General features: G+C 34.7%; 1 protein-coding gene across 6 annotated transcripts in view; it reads left to right on the forward strand.

The window, feature by feature from the left end:
• LOC149531417 (1-acyl-sn-glycerol-3-phosphate acyltransferase BAT2, chloroplastic-like) overlaps positions 1-24,742 on the forward strand; it is a 224,817-nt gene that overhangs the window by 153,777 nt on the left and 46,298 nt on the right. For 2 of the 6 annotated variants that reach the window (XM_089811172.1, XM_089811183.1), the window contains exon 6: positions 7,645-7,927. The exons of the other annotated variants lie outside the window; for them this stretch is intronic. The gene's annotated coding sequence lies outside the window, so the exon portion shown is untranslated. Of the gene's footprint in view, positions 1-7,644; positions 7,928-24,742 lie in introns of those variants that run through there. 6 annotated transcript variants of the gene reach the window in all.

The raw sequence follows: 24,742 nt of genomic DNA on the forward strand, positions 1-24,742 counted from the left end.
GAGAAATGGTTGTTTTCGTGGGCTAGTTAATTTCCCAAAGGTATAATTCACTTTTAAAAGTGAATATATATCCTAAAAGGGAAGTATTTCCTCACTACTCACTTGCGAAATAGGAAATTAGAGAGAAAATTCCAAAATTCTCTCTAAAGGATTTACTGTTTTATTCATTATAGGAGCTACAAGTGTGGGATCTTCATGAGGTTGAGCTTGTTGGATCTAGCTCGGGGAGACCTTCGTTTTCCAAGATTTCTAGTAGTTACCATAGAATGATTATTTAATCATGTGCATCTCTATTTTAGCCCTTTTGGTTGTGAGGTAAGGATCTCCTATTTTATTGCTTTCACTCTCTTTTGGAGTCTTTCTCTGGTAGTAAATTGTATGGAGGCCGAGAACTAGTGTTTCCCTTCATTTTTCCATGCTAGCTCTACCTAGTTGGATGAGTATGAGCATTTGTAACCTTTTGGATTTGGTGGTTTGGGGTTTCGTATTGTTATGCTGGCCATTTTTGCATATAGATTTTGAACCCAAATTTTATTTGATATTTGTGACTTTTGTACCCAATGACATAATGAGTATTAATTTTGAGGTTTTTGGTTTTCACTTCGATTTGCATGCCACCCATGTTTCATGGGTTTTCTTAGCACCATAGTTGGTCGTGGATCCAAATTATCTATAGGGATATATATCCAACCCTAGATATATTTTATTGCATTGGTATTTGTGTCAAATCCATACTCCCAGATATAGGTTGATTGAGTGATCTATTATACTTGTGTTTTCTATGTTTCTCATCCACCCCTTATTGTTTTTGATCATCATGTAGTTGGTGTGCCCACAAATGAGAAACTGAGCATGCACTTATTAGGGTCTTGTGAGTTCCGAGGTCCTGGTTTCTTGTCAATTGAGTTATGTTCATTGGTGTTGGGTTGAGAGACTGCATTGCCTATGGGTACTCATCGTGTGATGAGCATGGGTATGTAGGGTAGACTAATGGAGTGGCTTCTCTCGCAACCCCAGGTCATGTTCCTGATGAGGTATATGTGAAATTTGTTCTAATAAGTGATAACTAAATAAATTCATTGGTAATTAACTAGGATAAGAAAATACTATGTACTTGTACAACTCATCTGAAGGTATGTGCTCGTCAGTTTATCTGAGGGCCTAATGTTTGCATAGTTCATCTAGTGACATAACACTATGGCCTCCTGAGGGAGTATTTCCATTGGGTGTTTAGCTTGGGCTTTGTGATGCGAAGCGATCTACTCTCCACTAGAGTCCCTACATAGTAGACCAATATAATGTTTGATTAGGACTTGTTGTATTGCATTGTCTCGTGATCTTGGTTTTAGTCTGTATTTTTAGCGGGAGTGTTAGCCATGGATGACTATATTGTATGTGTGAGGTTGGATCACTCTCTCAATCAACATGGTAGGAGTGGGCCTATGGGTTCGATGTGGTTGAGAGGCATAGCTACCTTTACCATTATTGGGGACCGACGTACAGAGTTGGCCTTCCTCCATGTTTAGTTTTAGAGTTGGATATTAACATGGTTCTTCGTATGTTTTGGAGTATGTTTCCATGTGATTTATGTTATTTCACTTTATAGAGATAGTTGATTTATGCACATGTATGTTCAGTACGATGTTTCTTTCCGCATGATTACATTAGATGCTTGGATTAGATATTATGGTTGAGATGTTAGAGTTATGCGATTTTCCTTATGCTTTTGAGTGCTTAATCCTCAACTATTGTGGATCCTATACTCCCTAGTGTGGAGGTTCTACCTCTCTCGTTTTAAAATGCTTGTCGGGCTATCTCTTTGTAAACCTCAATGACATAAATTCAACATTGGTCGATAGTAGAAAAATATTACATGTCTTAGAGAGAAATGTCATGCGATACTGGAAAGTATCACACGATAGTAGTAAGTTCTATCGTGTGACATTGGAAAAGTATCACACGGTAGTAGTAAGTTATATCATGCAATACTGGAAAGTATCACATGGTAGCTATAAGAAGTATTGCACAATACTGGAAATTATCGCCCAATAGTATTGTATAATGTTGTATGATACTGGGAAAATATCGCCTGAATTCTATGCAAAAACTTTCTCTGACAAATTGTAGGTATCTCCAAACTTGTTGGTTGAGATTCTAAGGGTGTTTTGGATACCCTCTTGGGTTGTGCCCCTTCCTAGGTCTCGACAGGTCAGAGATTAATGGGTTCTTGGTTGCGTAAACTTTCATAGTTGGTTTTGGACGCATTGGTAAGTAATGATGCTCAGAGATTCGTTGGATGTCTAGATTGCTTGGTTAAGTCTTCTGTTGTGATCTTTTGATCGACTGCATGTGATGTTGTTTGCTTCCATACTTGTTAGAAAAAAAATATTAGCTTTTATTTATCCTTGTTCTAAGGATCTCCGGGCAAGGCATTACATCGTTTCTCTACATAATTTTCCCTCAATTTTTTTCTTTTGTATACTTTAGTCTGTATATAATTTTTGATGATTTTGTCCTCTGTAGTTGTAATTTGATTTTCAACTTTTTGCAACTCATGTTTCATTATTTCAACACTTTTTCTCTTTCTTCCTAATGTTTAGCCTTTTCCTCCTATACCTCTGACTACTTCTTTAACTTATTTTTTCATTGTCAAGTTTTGTATTTATTTCCTCTAATCTTTGCTTCAGTTCATTCAGTTATGCTTCCATCTAGTTATGCTCTATAATTGTCGATGAAGAGGCAGATCCTTTAATCCTTTTCTGTAAGTCATTGCATTTTTTTTTTCTGATACTTTCCTTGTGTTTTTCTAACTTTATAGGTCTACATTTAACTTATTTATATTTTTTCCAACCTACATTTTTCTATCTCCATTTTGAGTATTGTTCAGTAGAGCATTTGGTTGGTCTTTTTTGACACATCACTTTTATGCACATTATTAATTTTGGAAAAAGCCTTTTGAAAGGTGTTAACATGAAATTGAGAGGGACATCTCTTATTTCGAGGTAGATTCTGATTATTATCAGGGGGCAAAACAACCATGTACTCCATCATATCTTTGGTTGGGTCATATGCTGGAATAACTATGTCCAATGCAAGTTGTTCCTCATTAGCTGCAGTAAATGCACCCTTCTTCATTAAATTCATACTTTCTTTATTCACTTCTTTTGTTTCCTTGAAACTATAAAAAAAACACTATATTGGAAACTCGGGGTTGTTGATACAATTGAATATGTTTGAAAGGTGACCTAACACTTGCATCAATGCACACTCCTCCACTAATGTGGGTGGTTGTAACCAAAACATTCATAGGATTAGCATGTGAATTTTTCAGGCTCTTTTGCATTTCTTTTTCTAAAGATGGAAATAATATATATGAAGTGGTAATTGATTATTATGGAGTTGAATTGTCCATTGTAGTCATAGCCTTTTTCTTCTTCACAATGCCTTGGATCACTAGTATTTTGTACAGTTTGTACTACTATTGGCCTCTTGTGAGATATTTGTTGTTGTCCAAGAAAACCACTATTACTACCCACACCCTCACCACCAATGATACTAGTAATTGTTTGAATAGTAGTGGGAACAATAACCCTAAATTCACCACTAGTGCTAGTGGCATTTGATTCACCAAAAAGGCTAATTGAAGGCCTAACAAATGAAGATGTAGAGGTGTGAGTAGTACCTTTATTTAAGGAATCTGATGATTCAACTCTAATGATTGGTTTTTGAGCATGTTTTTGTGGGGTTGGTGTATCAATAGGAAACCAATGGCCTTCTCCTTTGGCACCCAGACCACCATGACCTTGAAAATTCATTTTTCTTATAATGGTAGCCCCTTTGGTATATTTTTTGCTTTAGGTCCTCACTCAATTTTGCAGAGAATACTGTATGTTTTGGAGTAGTTGTGAGATCCTCATCAAACTCATCTTCATCATCATTATCATCTATTGAAGTTGATGAAAGATCAACACCACAACTCCCAAGAATCATTTGCATGCAAACATGTGTCACCAAAAGAGAGAAGCAAAAGCTATGGAGCTAGAATTCCTAGATCCACATATGAGACATTCTTGGTGAGGAAAAAGAGAGATTGCTATTATCAAAAGTGAATCTGTGGCCCCAAGGACAAATCGTCCTTATAAAGGATATTGAAACCCTAAAAAGTTCTAACCTAGGTTGCATCATAATAATTGATAAAAGAATTAATTATTAGATGCGTAAAGTTTAGCTTAAGCAAACTAGACTTAATTAAGAAATATCTAATTACTCTAACATCATTGTCGTCATCATGATCATGATCACTACTGCTACCTACATCTTCTTAGAAACAATAGTCGACTAAGATAACTTTGTGGGGGGGTAAATTAGTTATCCAAAAATTTAAACATTTATTATCCTTAAACAATCTTATACATTTAACCAAAGTAAACAACAACCATAATAAGATGCACATAGAAAATTACACCAGAAATGTTAGCTAGGGAAACTCTGGTGGGAATGATGCCCAGAAAATGATGTACTAATATAAATATTCCTTGTTAGAGGATGAACCCTATTAGGAGTATATTACAACATTCAATACATATGAGTCCCTGTTAGGAGACTTTGAATCCTTGTTAGGAGATTCCAACCCTGTTAGGAGTTTTGCCAACCCTATTAGGAGTTATAGTAAAATGTATGCAAGAAGAGCCCACTGCCCAAACATGCAATTTCAACTACAAGAAGAGCTCACTACTCAAATATGCAATTTACTATTACGTTCTTCTTTCCTTTGTTATGTCAACAAAATCAATCTCTGTCAAACATTGTAGACTAGGTCACAAACCTCAGATCCAAATATCAAACCTTAGATCACAAAATAAATCCTCAGAAATGAAGTTTCCTTCACTTCCGCTCTATTTTTCTCAACTTCACATTCTGCTCTCTCTGCTGCTTACAATCACTTCTTCATCTCATCCACATACATCTCATGATAAAGGAAAATGTCCTTCCTTTATACTGACTCCATAAAACAATTCTCTGAGTTGGTTGTTAGACCTTCTCAATTAATCATTAAAGGACCACATTAAGAACATATTACACTTAGCGATATCATTAGTCTTCAGCCTTGCAACTTGAATATCTTTCCATACACATAATATTATGATGAGCGAACGTAGCCACATCAGCACCAACATATCTTGTTCATGTCCTCAACCTTGATTCTTAGAATAACAATTTTGCTAAAAGATATAACAAGTTTACTAGAACATGCCTCTGTAAACTCTATCTTAGAACACACATCACCAAAACTTACATAACTTCTTCCATACTTATCATTTCTTCACCCGATGTTAACTGCATATACTAGATACTTAGAAGTATCTCCCATAACCTTGGATAGCGAGAATACTCAACTATCGATCTGTACCAACTTGATCTTTTCGTTGTTCTTCTATTAGATACCATAGAAAATTGCTAAGCTAACATCAATGAAAAACTCAGTCATGAATGTAACATATCATCAAAGTAACATATCTACAATACTCCCCCATAGGAATATTACCAGCATTCATGCTTCCAACACATCTTGGGATGACCTTTATTCCACCTATCCAACCTCTTGTTTTCTTTTTGATTTTGCATGTCCCACTCTATTGTTCCTTGAGGTCGTGAGTGCAATGGCATAATTTTTGATGATAATTGTTCTAGTGAAGTAATTTGGTCAAGCATCACTTTCCCCTATTACTTTTTTGACCTCATCCTAGGAGTCCCTATTTTTTGAACTCTTATATGAATGCTTTTTCTTCATATAGATGTTTGTATGCAACATTTCTATCATCTATAAGACTTTTTAGAATGGTTTTTAATGGGTCATATTGTCAATAACTGACAATATCTATATTAAAAATTTTCAAATATTTATGTGCCACATTGAATGCCTTTCTTTTAAATGTGAACCTTTGAAATGAGAAAGGTACAAAAGGAAATATGTTGTCCTTTTGCTGGCCATGGAAGATTTAATCTATACCCTCCATCTGTCGTACACATTTCAATGAAAAAATCCTCTCTATCACATGTATTGGAAATTTGTGGGGATTTATAACAGATATATAAAACCTTAACACTAGTAAATTCTTCTACGAGGAACCACTTTGCCAATTGTATTTAAGATACATGTTGAATGCAATCCCTACAAAAAATTGCAATCTAGGCATTGGATTTCCTATAATTTCATGATACATTGGTGCCAAAAATAAGACTACAAAATGGTTGTAGCTACCTCTCTTATCATGTATCCTTATCTTTGGTTCCCATTCATATATTAGAACCATTGTTCTATCCTTGTCAATCTTCTACACCTGAATATGAAGCTTGTTGGTCTTGAACCTTGCTTGATATTTTTCTAGAAGAAGATGACACAATTAGGATGTGAATCTAAATGTCTTAGAGGAACCTTCTTTAATTATTACAAATTATTTTTGCATGGACCAAACAACATCGTTCAAAAAATCATATCCAATCGATTTAGTAATATAATGGATTTCAAATATCATCTGAAGAAGGCTTGCACCCACTTCGTTGTCACTATCCAATCCAAGAAAAAATGTTAGTAGGACAATAGTATCCTTAGTCCATTCCACAAAAAAAATCAAGATCATTAGGATGATTATGCATGTGTTCCAATTTTTAGTATCCATTATTATACCTCTGATAAATGCATCTTTCTCAGCTTCACTGATTCTTTCATATGCCTCTACAAGTTTATCTAAGTCAATTTTGATGCTTGAGTTTTGAGCTTGAGGTTATAATCCCAAAAAACTCTTAAATTCATTCTCATTTGATTGATTAAATATCCTTTTGGGTGTTCTTATTAATAATTGCTCTTCTACTTTCATCGTAGTGTTTAGTGCAGACCATGACAAGTTCTAGGCAAGGGAAAACTTGAGGTAAAATCATGTGTCCCAAACCAACATCCGACGATGAAATCTTATTTGTATAGTCTCCTATTTATTTGTTATAAAGAACCATTTTCCACCTCACCCTCCCAATGGGAGTTTCCAATTTACTCTTCAAGTTAAATATAGTTTTTAATGATTTATTTTCATGGAACACGAGATAAACAATATTATGGTATTCATTGGTGTTACCTGCGGTTTGAACCTGTTTGGTATAGTTTTCAAATTCTTTTGGCTTTGTTATTCTTTTTTTTTCCTTACCTAGTAATGGTTAACAAATGGTATTACACAAGCTCAAAAATGTATATAATAACCCTATGTTTTACAATAAAAGTATTGGGGTTTGGTATTTTACTTGAAAGTTTATACTTCAATTTGCAAGGTCACAAACACAGGTCACAAACTGGTGCGGGCAGACTATTTTGTGTCCATCAATCTCATTTCCAAATCTCAGTATTGCTGAAAAATGTAGACCTGTCACTGTTTCCTCTTTAGATATATTATTTTTTTAGAGACTGCATGATCATTTTATGCGGCTTCATAAGTTTGGCCCAAAACAAAGCTTCTACTATACATCTATCATCAAATAGTTATTTGCGAATGAATGGATTTCAGTCTATTCAAACATAATAGTTAATGAAGTTTTTAAAAGAATCATCTTTATTTATATTATTATTAAGATTCACAAATGTGCACGTGCTTGCAGTGGATGCTAGGTGGAAAGCTTCACAAACATAGAAATGTGTTGATTCCAGGGACTTTGATAAGGATATTGGTTTTGTAACAACCTTGGACTGGAAAAAATGGCAACGTATATGGAGTACTCAAACCAACCTATTCAATATTTTAAAATTAATTAAAAACTACATTTTACAAGCACAAAAGCGTGCAACTTCTAGTTAATTGGAGATTGTAACACAATAAATTTAATTTATGATATAATGATAAATATATGCTATTTTATTATATAAATATTTATATTTTATCAATTATATGTTTTATTTATTTATAATATTTTAAAAAAACCGAAATAAATTTTAGAAGATTATTTTTCTACTTTTATATTATCTCTATCACAAATAGAAGTTTCTACAAAGAATGGAATAGTTAAAAAAAGTGAAAAGAAAATCCATCAGAGACAAGAAAAAGAAGTAGCAAGTGTTGAAACAAGCTAGAATCATCATAGTTGAACTAGTACCCAATTCACTGTGTAAAACATATAAATTTGTAAACTTGCATATATTAATTGATAATGCAAAACCATGAACTAGGAACATGTGTCCATTCTAGTGAAATGAAATAATCTTTTGCAAAGCCTTTCGTATTAGTATAGGCTGGGGAACGATTGCAGTTCGATGTTGAAATCTTTTGCATATCCAACTAGATTTGATAAACCAAGAATAGATCACATGTTCCCTACTGTAGAGGCATCCAAGTGTCAAGGCTATTGACTCAGAGGTGGGTTTTGGTTGAGATTTACATCTAGCAGTCATAACTTTTGACTCAGATGTGGGTTTTGGCTGAAATTTTACAAGCAATTGCATTAGAAGGAGTTATTTGGATTATCGATGGAGTTCAGCTCGATAGGTGGCCATTTCAATATTTTTCTAGGAACCTAAAATCTTGTCTTGGCCTCTGAATTTGGCTTTTTGTGTTTTTTCTAGTTTTTTTAGAAAATTGTTTCTGTAATAAATCAAAAATTATATTTTTGATTTCGTTGATTAGTTGGCAATTCGTCTTGCCTTAGTTGGGGGCTTTTCTCGGGGAAAATAGAGATTTGTAGGATGAGTTTTAAAAATTACCAAAAATGAAAAAAATCTTTTTTTTCTTGAAAATATGCCAAATATGGTAATTTTCAGAATTGTAATAAGTAGATGTTTGTTTTCATTGTAGAGGCAGAGTACAATTGCAAAATTTTTAATGAAGACTTGTGGTCTTTTGAAACATCTATCTTGTGTCAATTTCTGAATTATTCTTTAATTAGATTGGGTTACATCATTTGGTATCAGAGCAAGAAGATGATTGGGAGAGGAAGAGCAGGAGTCACACTGATGCAAATATTGGTACTAGATATGCAAAGGGAGATTGAACGACTCAATGAGGGACTACATAATCAAGGAACACAAAGATGAAATCAATCTAATGAAGAGGGAGACAATATAGATGAACGACTGGGAGAAATGAGGTTTAAAGATAGAGTTCTTAGGGCTTTAGAAGGAAGGAGTGAGCAATAAAGATTGACATTTCAAACTATGCTGGTAGTCTTAAGACAAAAGAACTAATAGAATGGTTGAATGAGATGGGGGAGTTTTTCAAATGGAAGCTTATGACAGAAGAAAAGAAGATGAAGTTTGCATGCACAAAACTAAAAGGACATGCAATGATATGGTGGGATTACCTCCAAAAGGAACTAGTTGGAAATGACAAGGAGAAGATTAAGACATGGATCAAGATGGAGAAAAAGCTGAGAGAAAAATTCTTACCCATGGATTATTCACAAACCCTATTTCGTAGATTTCAAAATTTGAAGCAAAACTTGTCTTTAGTGCAAGAATATACAAATGAGTTCGACAAGCTATCCATGCGCATAGAGGATCAAGAAAATAATGAGCAGATGGCTGCTAGATATGTGAATGGTTTAAAATTCTCTATTCAAGATGAACTGAGCATGCATCGTGTTAATAGTATGGAGGAAGCTTAACAATTAGCTCTAAAGGCTAAAGAAAAGCAAAATAGGCAATATAACTAGAGGAATAGAGGTTGTCAAAGGGGTACCTCAACCCCATTTCGGGGAGGTTCTAATAATGGCCGGGGAGAGAGTTTTCAAGGTTTTGAAAAAAATATAGACACCAGGAAAGATCCTCCAAATCAAGAAAGAGGAAGGGGGTTTCAACGAGGTCGAGGCTACAAAAGTAGAAGAGGTTGAGAAAACCAGAGAAGGCCTCTCACTTGTTTTAGGTGCAGAGAAGAAGGCCACATGGCTTTTGAGTGTTCCAATTTCAACATGCAACATAGAAATCAAGGAGGGCCATCCAAAGTGAACCTAGCCTAGGCTGCCAATAAATCTAAACAAGAAGTATCTCTAGATATGGGAGAAAGTCTCATGAAGAGGACAATGATTATTCTAGCCGAGGAGGATGTAGAGGAGAAAGGCATTGATGACTCATGGCTCAGGACCAACACATTTCATACAAGGTGTACCTCAAGGGGAAGGTATGTCAAGTAGTTGTTGATGGAGGTAGCTGTGAGAATATGCTTTCTAAAGAAATGGTGGATAAACAAAATCTCCGATGTGAAAAGCATCCTTGCCATTATCAGATTGAATGGTTTAAAAAGAGAAGTGAAGTCATAGTAGATAAGAGGTGCCTTGTTAAAATTTTTCATAGGGAAGGTCTAAAAGGATGAGCTATGGTGTGATGTGATTTCGATGGATGCATGCCATTTCCTCTTGGGTTGTCTCTGACAGTATTACAGAAAGGTTATTCATAATGGAGAAAATAATACTTACACCTTCTAGAAGGATGGATCTAAGGTAGTCTTATTACTTCTCAAGGGTGATGGAAAAATTGAAAGTATGCTATTTGAAAAGGAACTTTTCAAGTAGATGAAAGTGACAGGGTGTTGTTATGCATTGGTAGTACAAAAGGGGAAAGAGGAAGACTTGACTATACCACCAGAAGTAGCTATAGTGTTGGAAGAATATTAAGATGTTTATCCAATGTACCTAGTACTTTTATGAGACTCATGAACACTATGTTGCATCCCTGCATTGGTAAGTTTGTAGTAGCTTATTTTGATGATATATTGATTTTTATTAAGGGAAGGGAAGAACATCTGCAACACCTGAAGATCATATTCTGGGTATTGAGAAGAGAAAAGCTCTATGCTAATTTAAAGAAGTGTAGGTTCATGCAAGCAAGCTTGGTTTTTCTAGGATTTGTCATTTATGTAGATGGTGTCAAGATGGATCCAAAGAAAGTTTGAGCCATTCTTGAATGGTGTAGTCCACATAGTATCACTGAGGTGAGAAGTTTTCATGGCTTGGCTACTTTCTATAGAAATTTCATTCATAATTTCAGCAACATTGTAGTACTTGTGACGGACTACACTAAGGGTCAGGAGTTTTCATGGACCAAAGAGGCTAAAGAGAGTTTTCAATACCTAAAGAAGAAGGTCACTGAAGCTCCAATACCAACACTACTAGAATTTGACAAAGTGTTTGAAGTGGACTATGATGCCTCACATGTGGGCATTGGTGCTGTACTCAACCAAGAAGGTAAGCCCATTTCCTCCTTTAGTGAAAAATTGAATGAAGTGCGAAAGAAATATTCTACATATGATATAGAATTCCATGCGATTATGCAAGCTTTGAGGCACTAGAAGCATTATCTAGTAGCCAAAGAATTTGTGTTGTTTACAAACCATATTGCTCTAAAATACTTGAACACACAAAACAAATTGAACACTAGACATGCAAAGTGGGTCTCTTTCCTACAGGGGTTTACCTTTGTTCTAAAGCATAAATCAGGGAAACAAAATCAAGTTGTAGATGCCTTGAGTAGGCGAGTTGTTCTTTTGACCATAATGGAAATAAAGGTGGTTGGCTTCGATGAAATCAAAGGCTTATATGAATGTAATAGTGACTTTTGGGAAGTTGTTGATCAGTTGAAGAATCTAGTACCTAGGCATGCAAACCCTATTCAAGGTGAGTATCTAATGCAAGATGGTTACTTAGTCAAGGGGAAGTAGTTGAGTGTTCCTGTAGGCTCAATGCAGGAAAATATTATTTGAGAATTTCATAGTAGTGGTATGGCTGGGCATTTTGGGAAGGATAAAACAATAGCTTTGGTGGTAGATAAGTATTATTGGCCAAAGATGAATAGATATATCACCAATTTTGTAGAGAGGTGTTGAATTTGTCAAGTAGCCAAAGGGCACTCCCAGAACATTGGATTATACATGAAATTACCTATACCAGTAGGACCATGGGCAAACTTGAGTATGGATTTTGTATTGGGACTACCACATACATAGCGAGGTCATGAATTTATCTTTGTAGTTGAGGATAGATTCTAAAAAAATGGTTCATTTCATTGCTTGTAAGAAAACTAGTGATGCTACTATGGTGGCTGAGTTATTCTTTTTTGAAATAGTCAAATTACATGGGGTTCCAAAAATGATCACCTCTACTGAAGATACTAAGTTCTTGAGTCATTTCTAGAGGAACTTATGGAAGAAAATGGGAACAAAATTATAGTTTAGTAGTGCTTACCATCCACAAATTGATGGACAAACAGAAGTTGTTAATCATAGTTTGGGTAATTTGTTGCAATGTATTGTTGGCAAGAATCCCAAACAATGGGATTTCGCATTGCCTTAGGTAGAATTTTCTTATAACAACCTAGTGAATAGGTCAACTAGTAAGTTACCATTTCAAGTTGTTTATGGACGTAACCCTTGGGGTGTTCTCGATTTTGTACAGATTCCCTTGGGTGATAGGGTTAGTGATGATGGAGAAGCCTTTGCAGAGTAGCTCTACCAATTACAAGAAGATGTAAGATAGAAGTTGTAGGACAATACTGAGCAGTACAAAGCTTCTACAGATGCTACTTGAAGGTATCAAGTTTTTATGTAGGGGATCTAGTGACGGTTTATCTCAGAAAGGAGAGGTTTCCTATTGGGACTTATCATAAATTGAAATATAAGAAAATTGGTCCTTGCAAGATTTTAAAGAAGATTAATGATAATGTTTATGAGGTAGAGCTCCCCAGTGGTCTTGATATATCTCTTGTATTTAATATTTCTAATTTGTATACTTTTTATGGTGACAATACCTATATTGAAAAGGAGGATGTGGTAGACTGGACACACACCATACCCATCAAAAAAGGAGAAAAGGTTGTGTATATTCTAGACAAGAAAACTATTTAGACTCGCTAAGGTGACTACAACAGATATCTCGTGTAGTGGGAACAGTTGACATTGACAAAAATAGCCCCTGGATTATGGAATGGGATTTGCAGAAGCTAGATGAGCCTAAATGGAAGCAGTTTGAGGACCAAAACGTATAGGAGCTTTATTCTATTCAAGCAAGTGAGAATGATGCAGGGGTGTCCGAGGCTCAAGGCTATTGACTCAAATGTGGGTTTTGATCAAGATTTACTTCTAGGAGTCATAACTTTTGACTTGGATGTGGGTTTTGGCTAAAATTTTACAAGCAGTTGCATTAGAAGGAGCTATTTGGATTGGCGATGAGCTCTACTCAATAGGTTACTATTTCAACATTTTTTGGGGAGCCTGAAATCTCGTCTTGACCTCCAAATTTGGCTTTTTGTGTTTTTTCTAGTTTTTTTTAGAAAGTTGTTTTTGTAATAAATCTGAAATCATATTTTTGATTTCGTTGATTAGTTGGCAATTTGTCTTGCATTACCTGGGGCCTTTTCTTTGGAAAAATTATGATTTGTAGGATGAGTTTTAAAAATTTCCAAAAATGAAAAAATTAAATTTTCTTGAAAATCTTCCAAATATGGTAATTTTTAGAATTGTAATAAGTAGGCATTTATTTTCATTGTAGAGGCAGATTAGAGTAGTGAAAGTTTTAATGAAGAGTTATGGTATTTTGAAACATCTGTTTTGTGTCAATTTTTGAATTATTCTTTGACAAGATAGGGTTACATCATTCTCGCTATCACACCATTGCATATGGAAGGAAAGGTTAAATATCTCCTAGGGCACTATTCATTTCCATCCTATAGATATATCAACTTCTTGTTGGAAAAATTGGACATATCACGGGTCATCTCATCTTATGAGGGATGCGTGTTTTCTCCTTTCTATAGATGTGTATCTTTAGAGTAAAAAGACATATGAGTTACTTAGAATCTTAGAGTAGATGAAATTGGAAAGGAAGATTTGGGAAGGAGATTGACTATAATGCTAGAAGGTAAAGGTGTAGAGGCATTCTTCACCCCTTTGAGATAATTTTTCAAAGTTCCTAGCTAAGTGAATAAGAAGACTATGGAATTGCAAACCTTGCGTTTTCAACCCTTCTATATCATTGGAGAGCCACTCTTGTCTAAGAGTCTATACAAATTTTACATTTGCCTCTTTGTAAATGTGTAGCTTTAGAGTAAAGGACTAGGGATACTCTTATAGTATGAAATTACTGGTTCTCCAACTATCCTCTTTCCCTTAACCTCCTAAAAAAGAACAAAATCAAATAGAGCCTTTCCATCCCTAGCCTATATCAACCTCTAGTTGGGAAGTGTGGGCACATCATGAATCATTTTATCTTTTCCTCTTCAAGAGTAAATAATAGGAGGAATATTAAAATGCAGGAGAGTGGTGTGGAGGAGGAATGCTAGAAATTAGGGGACTGGTATTGGCGTGGAGGCATTGGTTGCATTGGAAATAAGGAACAACCATCCAAGGATCGATGGAATTGGGAAGATGTAAAATTTTCAAGGGAAATCTATTTCCATAGCATGTAAGTAATTCCTCTCACTAAAATTTTGATTCATTATTATCATATAATAATAAATTACTGGTTGTTGTTTATCAATATTTAAACAATAAGATGTTATTGGTAAACAAGCATTTGTTATTCATTTGTAATAAGGATTCATTGTTTATGAGAACATTTGTTATTTTTTCATTGGTAATTATAGATTTTATTAATAAAGTAGATAAGCATTGAGTCTCATGTGTATATTCAAATAACAAGCATCTGCATAGTTCACCTTTGATGATATCATTAACCATAATATGTGTACAAGTTTTATATGAATATTTGAATTAATTTTTACCAATTTAATTGATCTTTGATCTCAACCAAAACATTATTGCATAGAAATTTTGAAATAATTGCAATGAACTAAATAAATCCTTGGATCACTAAATCCATAATTCACAACACTAGCAGTCGAAAAGACTAATACATAAGAGAGCATCAAATTTGAATTGTATTTTTCATTCATCTTTGACAATTATTTATGAAAATAGCATTCAATAAAATATGAACCAAATTTAAACCCATCTTCAATCATCTATAAGGTACATCCTTGACCATTTTTTTATATTCTTGGTCATATGGCCACTGAAATTGTGTCACTCTTTCCATAGTTACTTTGCACTTGGGGTTCTACAAATCATAGGGTTTTCTAAATTTCCTATTTTGATTCTAGATTTGCAGTCAATTTCTATATCATAGTTTCCACTCAGTTGTTTTCTAAGAAGAAAGGTCTCTTGCACCACTCTTCTTCAAGATGAGTCACTTTATCTCTCTGCCTCTTGCATCTCAAAATTTATTTCTTTATTTTTTATGGATATGTGTGTGTGTGTGTGTGTGTGTGTGTGTGTGTGTGTCTTTCTTGCACTTAAATCAAGTAATCCAAGGCAAGTTAATCAATTTTATGCTTAATCATGTTGATCCCTACATTTTGTTGTCTATTAGTGTCAAACATGTAGTTATTCCTATGGCAACATTGGTCAGTCATCATTGCGACCACACCATCCAATGGAGGCCAAGAAATGTATTTAGACTTGTCCTTATTTTAGTTTGAGCTGAGTAATTGTTATTACCAAGCAAGTCTATGGTCATTGAGTACTCCTATATACACAGAGGGAAACATAAGCCTATATACATTGAGTGGTACAACATTAGTTTGTGTCGAGTTATACAGTAAATGCAGAGCATACAAAAGCTAAGGGACATCATGAAGCTTTGTCATGACTGAGCATCAGAGTGTTCATGTGCCAAGCAATCTAGTATTGACATATTGTTTTGGAATTGCACAAACATTGAGGTAAACCATTTTTGGTCGACTTAATGCAGGTTTTAATGACCAAGGAGTAATTTTAGGAAATGATTACACATTTTGGCATCGATCATTAATCCCTATGCAAGGTGTTTAATCAATGAGAAAACTAGAAGGTTTAAGCATCAAATGGGAGAAATATGGATCGTTGATCTTGATCTAGAACCTTCTCTAGTTGGTTTTAAAAGAAGAATCCAAACCCTATTTTCTTGTGTGTAAAGAATGGTGTATGCACGTGTGTTTGGATGCTAGAAGTGATGTTCTAAAAGAGAATCAAAGAGAGAAACCAAGCAAAGCAGTGAAGTGCAAAACATAGTTTATCAGATCAAAGAGAGGATAGAAAATTGGAAAAAGGAGATCTATTATCAAGCATTAGAGTGCTAATTGAAGGATCATGTACTGATACATTCTAGAAAAGTGAGTTATGGTAAATCTCTTAGCAAAGTGGTCCTATCTAGCCTATGTAAATCTCCTAACATTGAGCTTGCTTTGTTGTGAGATTTAAATCCTTTAATCAAGGTAGACTGAATAAGTCTTATAACTCTTAATAGGGTAGATCCCTCATAAGGAAGATCATCATAAGTGATCAAACTTATAGCCCTAATAGGAAAACTTTATTGTTGTAGTGGTGAAAATTTGTGGGTGTCATCCACACCCTAGTTTTAACTTCACCTTGAAGGGTTTCTAGGTTACCAAATCTTTGTGTTATGTATTAATCATTTACTTCCATGTTTGTGTGGTTGTGATTTGTAGATTAGATATGATACATCATTGTAATCTATGTTTATTCGATTTATGATATTGTTGAGATAAGGGTTAGTGGTGATAGATATTAGTTTTATAATTTTTTTAAAGGACAAAAGTTTTTATAGATCCCAATTCACCCCTCTCTTAGTATCTTGCTTTTCCAATAGGCTTTGAACAATTGGTGTTAGAGCTTTGTTCTCTTAGTAGAAGTCTAACCACTCGAGAATCAAGATCTTGGAGATGGAGGCTTATAATTTGGAAAAGATCATTGAAAACTAGAAGCTTGATATACAACTTGCATTGTAATAACTTGAAGTAGCATGAGAGGAATTGAATAAATCCTTAAAGAAAAGGAAGGAGTTAGTAATATAGCAGAATGATACTCAATATCAAGAAAAAGACATTGAAGGACTACTTGATGATAGAAATTCATGTGAAAGAGATGCAACGATAGAAAATCTATTGGAAAGGAACAATATACTGAATGATGAGTTAAAAGGACTAGAAAGAGAGCATGAAATCCAATTAGTAAGACTATGTGAAGTGAGTGAACAAAGAAATAAAGCTAAGGATGATAAGAAAATGGTTGATGAAGAAAAGAGAAAAATGACCACAAGAGTTGATGAAAAAATATTTGATGTGTAGAAACTCACTCATAAGAAATTTGATATGCTCAATAAACTATTAAGTGCAAATCAAGAACTCAATAGAAAATATGTAGAGATTACAAATATGAAATATGAGAATGATCATCTAAGGAATGAGTTGAGATCTAAAAAGGAATTCATTGAAAGGTTGAACGAACCTAAATTAGTAGTGAGATACTATGAAGAGCTCATGATATCACAAAGACAACCCCATGACACATCTGGACTAGGCTATGCTATGAACCTATCATCTACCAAGGAAGGAGAATCATCAAAGAGTGGAGAATTAAGGAATGCAAAGTGTAATAACAAAAAGCCTACATGTTATCATTGTGGGAAACTAGGACATACAAAAAATGTTTGCAAAAGCAAGAGTAGTAAGAAAACTCAAAAAAAATTCAATGGAAACTATATTAGTTGTAAAAACCAAGGACATCAAGCACATGAGTGTGGATCCAAAGATAGAAATACATAAATTGCACAAAGAGTTAAAGGTTATTGCTACAATTGTCAAAAGTATGGACATAGAGCTCAAGAATGCTAATCAAAGAAAAAACCTAATTGAACAACCAAGAAGCAAGGAAATGGACAATTGTTATTACTTTGGTGAATATAGTGATATTGCACAAAACTATGTAAGGACACATTTGATAGGAAAATCCAAGAATTGGATGAATGGAAATATAGTCTATAATAGATGTCATAATATTGGATATTTGAGCAGAAACTATAGCATCTGGGAACAAGTTATTGAAGGAAAGTCAAGCCCAAATTGTGCATAATGATGCATGACCCCCATTGAAATTCAAGACATATCTTGAGATCACAATGGATGGAGACACATCTGGTGCATTATCATCAATTTCATGATGAGTCATTATGGTACACGATGTGTGATCTTTCTACATTTGTAAGATTGGAGAAATTGGATAGTTTAAACTAAGAAATGCTTATGAAAAATTATGCGAGAATGGATTTTTGAAGGAAGAAAAAAAATTAGTTTTCGATAAAGGGCTTACCTATGCCCTAGCTCTTTTGAATGTCTTCAAGGTCAAGTGGATCAAGATTATTTTAAGAAGGGTGCATGACATGAAGTTGTGGCTAGAAAATGGACCAGTGAAGATCGCCAAATCAATCATCCATCAAGTCACTGGTTACCTTACCTTGGACTGAGTGAAGACTATGTGATGTCAAGACAAAAATGTGATTGAAGAACTTACCAAGGAAAAATGGAATGGTCATAGGATGTCTATTATTGAAATTGATGATCCTATTATTAAGTTTGCAGTCTGAGTGATTTCTCACAGATTCTATCAGTCAAGCCAAATAAACAATGTCCCTTTCATGGCATTATATTTGGGTTATAAGACTATCAAGAAGGATCATAGCTATGATTTAGCCAAGTTATGGTTGATCTAGCTAGCAGAGAATCTAAGAGTAATCAGAATAACAAATAATACATAGAGTAAGTTTGGCTCACTCATATTGCACATATTTTTTTAAGTACAAAATTCATCTCCTACCATTGGAGAAGTAGTATGGGATATGACTACACTAGTAACTGAGCAAATTAATGGTTACATTGAGCAATTAGGAGAGAATTTTGAGACAATTCTAGATGGGTATTTTGATGAGTTTAAAGGAAAAATGAAAAATAGGATGGGAATTTCTAAGTTAGTTGTTGAACATTATTATGATCACATTTGTTTCATGGTGAATATCAACTACACCTATGCTCAGGTTGTTATGCCAAGGGTTCATTGGTTGAGGCCAATGCAATATGAAGTAAACATAGATGAAGTGTCTGTAATGGTGACAGCATTATTATCAAAACAAATTGACAAGAATAACGATCCATTCAATAGATATAAAACTACAAAGATCAAGAAGTTGATTCAGAAAAAGGTACCTAAGATGGATAGGAAGAGAAAGAAAATGATTGAATATTGAGAAGGAAAACTTGAAGAGACACCCCTGCAAATTACAAAAGGTAAAGGGAAAGATCAAGAAAGTGATGATGAGGATGATGAATCGAAAGGGAAAGAGCTAGTGGGTTCTGAGCCTTAGGAGCCTAAAGAAAAGAAGATTGTAATTGTTGAACCAAAGGTCAAGAGGAGTTTGTAGAAAGTGGTTAGTGATGAGCTATTTTTTGCATAATGCTTAACGACATGAATCTTTTTGTACTCCTCTCTTGAAAAGCTAATCTAGGATCAACTCCAAGGTTATGTGTGATCTTGTGACCTACTAGAATTCACTCAGTAGAAGATAAAGGTGAGTATTCACGAGGAGGCCTTTGCTAGTTCAACCAATTTCAGATAAGATATTGAATCTGCTTGCTATCTCAAAAAAAGTAACCAAACATAAAAGAAATATAATTTAGTATTTTTCTATATATAATGAATGCAATTTCAACTATGCAACTATATGAATTCCTAAATAAACGAAGTGTTTGCAAAATCAAATAGTGAAGATAGGGTAACAAGAAGTTTAAGAAAATGACTTGAAAAATAAATCCCTAATGGACATAAGCCACGCAAACAACATGTCTAGAGGTTAAGCCTTTGAAAAGATCAGTAGGTAACCAATACAAATAGGAGCAACACTTCCTTAATTCCACTGATGCAATCGTCGATGGGAATTTAGTAAAAAATGAGAGATGTTTCACTTCTTATCAAATAGCAAGGCCATGGAAAGTGTGCTCATGCAAGACAAGAAACTATGTAGGAATAATAGGGTGATCTCTTCTCCAACTCGGCATGTCAGTAGAATCTGTCAACGCATGACAAATACCAAAATTAAAATATCACACAATCAAATCAACACAACAAAAATATTGGTTCCATTATTATCATGAACATGAATTTAAAAAAATAACACACTTCGACAAGAATAATGTTGAAATAATCAAATGGGAAGAATACTTTTGAGAGGGGGGGTGAATAAGAAGTATCAGACTTTAACTTTAACATCTTTTAACTAAAAATAAATTGCATGCATGTAAACATATCAATTAAGCATAAAGTAAACATATGCATCAAAACACATAACACCAAATTTGGTAACTTAGAAACCCTCCAAACTGAGAAGGTAAAACTAGAGTGGGGATGATACCCACAAAATATCACTACAGCAATAATGTTTGACCACTTCAGATGGTTTGCCCTGTTAAGGCCTACCCTATTAAAGGATTTACACTATATCAATATTGACCTATCTAAAGGATTTACAAAAACTTTACATGAAGTGCCACCCTGTTAAAGGATTTTATCACCTTGTCAAAGATTCTACAACCTAGCTATTAAGTTAACCTATCAACATAGGATTTTCTTTCTAATACAATTTCTAAAGAGTATTAGATTGATAAACCTAATAGCTTACAATCCTTGATTTCTGAATTCAGGCACTTGATCTGCTCTCTCTGATCTTGATCCTTTGAGATCTAATATCTGTTCAATATTCTGATACTTTGTTCTTGATCAATTGGATATTGCAATGCTGCTCTGTTCCTCTAAGTCTTTTCACACTTCCCTCTAAATTTTGCTATAGTTTACCCATACACTTCTCTCATCCTCACATACAATGGGGTTTCATCCTCCTTTTAAGGATTTTGAAGACTTAGGGTTAGGTATGAATCTACGATCCATATTAAATATTCATTTCTCACTCATTCTTTGCACTTTTCTTATTGGTTACATGCCTTCTGCATTTTTCTTATTGGTTGCATGCTGATTGCATAGGAAATGTAAAAGATTCATTCTTATCTTTAATATCCTTCGAGATTATTCTATGTCGACTCAGAAAATTGTTTACATAGGTGTTTGTGCAATTACAAACAACTATGTCTAGTGTATGTTACTCAACACTTGTTACCTCTGATGCTCGGCTCATATAGAAAAATTGGATCACTCGGCACCTATATCAATTATGTTCCACTTGGCATCTATAGTGACTCGACACCTATACTTTTCTTGACACTTAATCTTCACTCAACACCTGAAGATTGCTTAGCACTTGAAGATCACTTGACACCTATTGTAGTTCTATCTAGCTCGGCATACATTGTAGCTCGACATCAACTATTTACTCGGCATTTATACATATTTTACTCGGCTTGTGTTACTAGCTTGGCATGAACTTAGTAAACATCTTAAGTGTGTTGACATGAAATAGTCAAAACCTAGTCTTAGATTCAACAAGCTCCCCCTTTAACATGAGTGTCAAAAACACTTAACAGTATATCAAAGTCTAATCTCCTCGAGTAAAATATCCGTACAGTTTGGCATATATGCAAAACTTCAAAACTTCTCAAAATTTTGTGAAAACTATCTATATATATACCTCAACAGTTTTGTTACTCCCCCTGAGCTGATGTTTTCCTATAACTGTAACCAAAATTCTTGTGCTCCCCTGGAGCTAATGTGCCCATACTTTGTATCTGTGTTTTCTTCCATTCTTATTTACAACTCCCCCAAAACATTATATCTCCCCCTTAATTGTATCTCCCCCTTTTTGATACTTATGTCAAAGGGGTCTAAGGAGTAAGACCGTATTTTGCCAAAAATGTTTTATTGACCTCCATAATCATCTTGAGAGATGTATCCCAATTTTCCAAAGCAATTTCCAATGATTTATGTTGGATAGTTGTCTCTTCTACAAGATGAACAAGTCCTTCCAAAGTAGAAAAATTAGGATCTTTCTTGAGAACATTCTTTGCATAGGCTTGTTCTTTACGAAGTACTTCCAAGTGTGGGGTTATGGAAGACTGTATCTACATTAGTTTGGACTTGATGTTGGCCTCTTCAACTATCAACATACTTAATTCCTTCTGAGTGTGAAGCGTTTGGACAAAATGCTTCTCACTTTGAGTTGGATCATTTGGGAGTTGAGTGCTAGAAGTCTTTAAATTTCTCTTCAAGATCAAGATTCTTTAGCTTGTCTCCTGTGTGAAGTATGAAAAATCACACAACTTTTTGTACAATGAGAATACATTCTCAAGTACCTTTTTCACTTTGTCAATTTTATTTGGCAATTCACCCTATGATAGTACTATTTCACTAGATATTTTCTCATTAACTTTTCCTTGAAATTTCTTCTCAAACCATTTCATGAGTTTCACATTGGTTTCCTGGTCTTCATTAGTCACCTGTTCTACAATATCTATCAGTTGTTCCAATATAGAAGTGGTTTCATTAGGTGTTTGCAAGTTGAAGGCATCCAAAAAGATGTCCTTAATTTCATGTAATGCTTGCTTTTTCTTATACTCATTTATGAGTATCTCTTGTCTTTTTCTCTTTTCTAGTGCCTCTTGCACTTCATAGATCTATTGCAAGTTCATTTTCTTTGAGTCATAGCTCGATATGACTATTTCTTCATCACGAGTAGGGTCTCCATAGTGAAGTACCCTTGCAATCTTGGTAGTGCTTGAGCTTGCTTTAGAAAACTGCAATGACATTGCATCAGTGCTCGACTGTTTTTGACGAGTCCCTTAGGTAGGCAAGTTTATCAACATTTGTATTACCTCCTTCTCCTTAGGGATTTTCTCTACTTCTTTCTCCTCTTGAGTACTACCTTGGTCAATTATGACAATTTGAGGGGTGCATCTAAGGTTTGTGTTGCAGGAACATGTTGTCTTATTGGTTCCTTTGTAGGCTCCTTGGCAGTAGTTGCCATCCTTATTGTAGAGTCAACCTTAGCAATTTTGTCTTGTACTTCTTGCTCTTTTGGTTGATCCATGGGAGGTTGTGTTGATTTTTCTTGTGTAGTTTCCTTCTCCCTTATTATTGCTGCTACAACTTTTTGTAGCTCATCAACACTCACCAATACTGGATTTGTGCATAGTTGTTCTTGTAGTGCTGATTGGTGAAGGATCTTCTTGAGATCCTCTACAGTTAAAGGGTTGATGTTCTGAGCAGAAGTTTCGGAAACATTCTTTACAATGACTGTAACTATAGGTGCTATATGTGGAGGGCTAGGAGATGGCAATTGTGTATCTTGTACATTTTGTTCAATTTGGTGCTCCTCTTCAGCTGTTTCCATTTTATTTTATTTCTCAAATTTTTCATTTACAGTTTCCTTTTCTTGCTCTTTTTCTCCTTCACCCTTTTCTTGTCCTGTTTCTTCTTCTTCCTTACTGGCCTCAACCTTATTTGCATCTTTGTCCTTTTCAGAGTTTTGTCCCTCAAAGGAATCTTCTTCTCCATCCTTGATAGTAGTCAAGCCATATATCAACTTCCACATTCTGGTTGATTTCTGGACAACTTCTTCAACTTTATTCTACAAGATGCTAAAGGCTCTATACTTTGGTGCAAACTTGCTTCCATGTTTCTCTTTTGCCTTAGTTATTTGGCCTTTGCTCAATTCTGGCATCACTTGTGCCAATGTGGATTCTCTTATTTCCTTTTCCATCTTAAATCAATAATGCCACTTATTTTCAATAATTTCATATAATTCTTTAGGCATTGTATTTTCCAATTCAAGAGGGGTGTTCTTGAATTATGGCATCATAGCATATATTGATTCTTGTACTTTATTCTAATCCTCTATACTTAATTTCTTAAAATCAACATTTTTCAAACCAGAAAAATCTGCATTCTTCCTAACATTATCACATATCTTACCAATATTAGACATAGGAACATGGCTTACCACTTTAAATTGGCTGATATCTTTTGATTGTGTTCTTTCCTCGTCATCAGATTCTGGTTGTGCAACATATTTCCTCCTTTGTTTCTTCTGCACTACACCAGTCTGCTCAATAGCCTTCTTCTTCTCTTTGACTTGTTCCTTTTTCTTTTGTGTTGAGGCTCTTGTAGTGGCTCTTGTTATTGGTATGGTTGGCTTGGATTGAGTTGCTTTTGTACCTTTCTTTGTTTTCGGCTAGGCTGCAGGCTGAGCTTTGGCTTTTCTCTTCTTGAGCTCTTGAGCTGGTGCTTCCTTGGTTTCTTCTTCCTCGTCTTCATCCTCACCTAAGCCTTGTGTCGATTCAAGAGGCTGATGTTCCTCTTCATCATCATCATCATCTTCTTCCTCGGCTTCAACACCTTCACCTTCTACTTCACTTGCAGTGCCTTCTCCAAACTTTGCCTTAAGATTCTTCACAAGCTTATCTTTCTTCTTTAAGGTGGAAGTAGTTTTCAGCTCGATATCTACCTTGGATCTCACCACATCGAATGTTCCAAAGTGTGGTGCCTCCTTATCAATTTCTTCTACAAGCAATGCTGTGATTGTTGCTGATGCTTCATGAATGTTTAACTCATATCCTAGAGGTCTCAGCCATCTAGTCCTTGGAATTGCTGCTTGGATATAAGTATAATCAATACCAACCAAGAAAAAAATATCATTGATGTGCTGTTCCACTAGGGGAACTGGTATCCTTAGTCTTTGCTTCATGGATTTCTTGAAATCCTCAAAGTAATTGGTCATTATAGAGTCAAAGTTATCTCCCATTTTCTCAATGTACTTATTAATTTGAGTAATAGTTGACCTATCTAATTTCCAATTTACCTTGCCAAAAGAGGGAAATTCTTCCAAAACATAGAAAAATATACAAATAAGAACTGATCCAAACTTACACTAAGCACCTTTTGATCTTCTT

The sequence above is a fragment of the Cupressus sempervirens genome, chromosome 11 (genome assembly GCF_028749045.1).
Source record: "Cupressus sempervirens isolate cs-2001-9-10 chromosome 11, ASM2874904v1, whole genome shotgun sequence".
NCBI lineage: Eukaryota > Viridiplantae > Streptophyta > Pinopsida > Cupressales > Cupressaceae > Cupressus > Cupressus sempervirens.